This window comes from Gavialis gangeticus, unplaced genomic scaffold, assembly GCF_001723915.1.
Source record: "Gavialis gangeticus isolate Ggan-Ray unplaced genomic scaffold, GavGan_comp1, whole genome shotgun sequence".
Lineage (NCBI taxonomy): Eukaryota > Metazoa > Chordata > Crocodylia > Gavialidae > Gavialis > Gavialis gangeticus.
Window position 1 is genome coordinate 4,994,543 of NW_017729029.1, and position 4,497 is coordinate 4,999,039.

Genomic DNA, 4,497 nt, shown 5'->3' on the forward strand with positions numbered 1-4,497 from the left:
GACCACTTTAAACTGAAAGCTGTACCTTGAGTTTCCTTTTCAAGCTACCATTTTGCCTTAGGTGTATCCATGTCTAAGGCTCTGATTTGACTACTGTATAGTTTGTTCTACATTTTTGTTTATAAGAATCACGCTTTAAAAATAAAAACGATTCGTGCATATGTAATTTGTGTTCCATTCATGTGTTTAGATATCTCCCAAAACAAGGCTGTACACTATTTGGTTTTGTTGATGAGTTTCATTGGCCATTAAAGGAAAATCACCCTTGTGCAAGACAAGGCATGTGCTCCAGTTAAATCAAACTTACATCTTTAAAATAGGACTGAGGTCAGTCAATTCTTAGAGTGAAGTCTTTTAATTTCTACTAATGGATCCACTAAGGTAGAAGAATCTTTACCACTACAGTAGATTCCTATGATTTGCATATCTTTTTTCCTTCCTCCTCCTTCCCAAACTACACAAATAGACATAATTTGCTAATACAGGGGTGTAGGAGGAGTGGGGGGGAGGGGAAGTAACCACCAGAAATAACATATTTCCTCATCATAAATGGGCAACTGCATTAGAAGTTGCTCCATGCATTGTGTCAGGTCTTGAAGACTCACTGGTGGATAAATAAAAAAAAATTACATCAACTGCTGTTCAGCTGCATCTTATGTCCCATTTCCCTTACAACTAACCGTGTACATGAATAAGAAAATCCCACATGTAACAAATCAGTTTTTTTTTTCTCAGACATGCCATTGAATGAGTGTACTTCAGTGGTTTAATGAGAGAAGACATGCAAATATACCTAAAAAAGTGAAATGTGCTTCTTAAGATAAAACAGCAAATACCATATGTAATTATTTGCTAAGTTACAGAAATATTTCATAAACTGAAACATTATGATGCATTGTTTTTTATGAATGGAAATCTCTTCCCATTCAGTGCTCAATTATTCGATTAGCTGATCCTTGGCTTACTTTTTATTTTGTTCTGTTGCAGCTTTTGCAGTAAAACAAAAGCTAAAAGCTCATATGCAAAAATTGGGTGAAATGTAACTGAATATACAGAAATTGTTTTTGTCCTATGAGCAAATATGCAAATAACTGAAATACTTGACTAAACAATATGCAACATAGAATCTATTGTATAAAGGCGCTTTGTACCAGAATAATTTATTACCCTTCTGGTATGGAAATACCTATAGAGCAGTGGCGCTCTACCTTTTTTGACTCAAGACAGCTTTCGTTCAACTCAAGGTACCCCTTGTTAGACTCAAGGCACCCTGTGGAAAAAGCTAGCTCTTATTTTTCCCTTGCTTTTTGACTATAGAAAAATAATAGAGCTATTCTTTTGTTGCAAAGAACTCAAAAAACCCACAAGTCAGGAGGCTTTTAACACTATGGATTCCTGTTGTAAATCTCTGGGATCTTGTGAGCCATGTTTGCACACTTAACAGTGCTACAGAATCACTGGTATAGTGGCATAAGGACCTGTAACCTCACTCACACTGGCAGTGATGGTTAACATTTTAACTATGCCATTGCAGTCAATGCAGTACATATTTGTCTGTAGAGAAGGCTCTGGAAATGAAAGCCTCCATACTGAGTATGACAGTCTTTCTAAAAATCACAGTCCATCTGACTGCAGAAACAGCTTCTTCTCATTTTTAAAAAGTGTCACAGCAAAGTAGAGACTGTTAAACCCTAAGCATTAACTGAAAGTTTCCATGTGGTGTCTGAAGGAAGAGTATCTGATCTTATTAAAATTCTTTCCCAAGCAAAGTACTCTGATATTTAGATATCTAGGTAGTGGCAAATAAAATTCATGCTTTTTCTTTTTGCCGTCTGGGCTAAAAGGGTTTTTGTAAGTGCCACAAAAGCAACTTCAGGTCTTCTGAAATTTTTTTCATAATGCTCTGATAGCATCTATTAGGGTTGCCAACTCTCCCAGACTGGCTGGGAGTCTACTGGAATTGGCACTGATCTTCCGGTGACTATTGAAAGCAATACAGGAGACTGATACTGTGAATCAGTTGAACAGTACAATTAATGACTAGAGGTGCACCAATCTATTGGTCCCATATTGGATTGGCACCAATAAAAGAAAACTGACAGCAATGGCAATCATTTTTTTTTTTGGCTGATGTGGCTGGTAATGTCACTGATAAATGCCCCATGTATGTGCACACAGCACAGCATGCAGGTGGCCAGGAGTGCAGCCTGGCAATGTAGAGAGCAGCTGGGTCCAGCTGGTTAGTCTGTTGTGAGGGAAGGGGCATGCAGGGGGAAGATCGAGGCCCCAGCAGTAAGAGAGGGAGTTGGGCTGGAGCTGGGGCTGGGGCAGGGGTAGGTGCTGCACAGCTGGGGCAGGGTGTGGGGTGGAGCTGCAAGTGGCTTGTCCAGGGGATGCAGGGAAGGAGTGGTGGCTCCTGCAGCTGCATGCATCCTGGGAGGGCATGGCAGATGTGTGCCCCAGGATCTGCATGCAGGGCAAAGGTGGACTGCTGCTGTGGGCTGTGGCCAGGCTTTTCCTGGCAGGGGGGTTGGGCCAGGGCTGCACTCAGGACAAGCAGCAGTGGTGCTGGGAGGGAAGGGGGTGGCTATGGTGCAGCCCCCCTCCCAGTGCCACTACTGCCCACCCCAAGCACAGCCTGGCCTAGCTCCAAACCAAGAAGAGCTCAGTGCTGTCCTAGCCCCAGGCTGCAGTTGCAGCCCACCCTCACCCCATGTGCAGATCCAGGGGCACATGCCCCCCATGCCCTCCTAGGGTGTGCATAGAAGTGGGAGCCACCCTCTCCACATCCCCCAGTGGGGGTGGAGCGTGGGGCAGATGAGCCACTCATGTCTGTCCCAGGCTCCACCCCGGTAATGCAGCACCTGCCCCTGCCCCTGCCCCAGCCTCACTCCCTCCCTCCCTCACTGTGGGGGCCTTGATCTGCTCCACCACACCTATTCTCTCCCCCCGCCCCTTCCCCCACAACAGACTTACCAGCCAGACGCTGCTCTCCAAGCTTCTCAGCTGCATGGGTACCAGCTGATATGGCTCATTAAAAATTGTCCATTGGGATCGGCCCAAAAAATCTCTATTGGTGCACCCCATTAATGATATTACGTTATGTTGGTGGAAAAATTCTCCCAGAATACTTCAGTCAGAGTTGGAAACCCTACCATCCATCCCAAAAACAGATTGGACCTATCTTTGTTTCTTTTCCACCTTCTCTCTATGGGTGTGCAAGAGAAAAGTGAGGCTACTCAGGTTCATTCACATGACTTGTCCACACTGGCAAAATGATGCATTTACCTTGGCCTCCATAAGAATGGTCCTACACTCCAATGACAAGTGACAACTTGGTAGAAATTGCAAGGAATAAACTCCTCTTTTACTGTCATAATATTCCCCATCATACCAACCTCCATTCACTGCCACTCCTATCCTGGTCTCGCCAACTCCATCATGTATTGCATAAAGGACTTGAGAAAGATTATATTTTGATTATAGCAGACTAAGAAAGAAGTCCCTTTTGAAGATTACAGGCCACATCTATAGCATGAGTTTCATATGCTTTCCATGCAGGAACCCATCCAGACCTAGACATTTACTTTCTCTTCAGAGTAGGAGTTAAAAGGGACCATTAGACCAGTAGATCAACCTCCTGTGTATCCCAGCCCATTAAGTTTCCTATTCAAAGCCCAAAGTTAATCTAAAGTATGCCAGACCAGAGACTACTGTCATAGGAGGAGAACAAGAAAGACCAAGATGCATGGTCTTCATTTCAAGAGAGATGCAGAATTTTGTCTGCATATGTAGTTAAAGGATGATGGGTCATGAATGGAAGCATTAGCTACAAGATCCATAATGACACAGAACTTGTGGGATGCATCTACTGGTTTTCTTGCCACTTCTACTCCTTCCTTCCCCCAGTAAGTTTTCTTCAGTTACAGTAATTAATACTGGTATTCAATGCCTTTAAACTGGTATCCTATGGGCAAAAGGCCAAGTGCATATTATCAATATTCCTCTATACAGAGGTTTCAAAAATATCTGACAGGATATTTTATTCCTACTGCTACTATTATCAATCAGCTGATTGTCAAACCAGCCCCAAACAGCCCCAGAACTGGACCTTGCTGTGGGCTGGGAGCAGCTCTGGTCCAGCACAGAGCTATCCCCTACCCAATCTGTAGGATTGGACACAGGGGTGGGGTGTTCAGATGAGCTTGCATATGCGTCTTTCAGCATCTCAAAACCCTTTGAGATGCTGCAAGAGGCACATGCAGGAATGATAAAACATTCCCTGTGCTGCAAATTTGCAGTGCAGGGGCAAATTGGGCCCCTGGATATCCAGGCATCAAAAAAAAACAGAGTGGAAAAAAGTGAGGCAGGGCACGGTCTAGAGGTGCTCTGGTAGTAGCTAGAGTGTCTCTATGGCTAGCCCTCGCCTTGGTGCTGAAGCACACCGCCTGCCCATGCTGGCCCCACCTGCTCCCCCAGTGCCCCTGATCCCTGCCC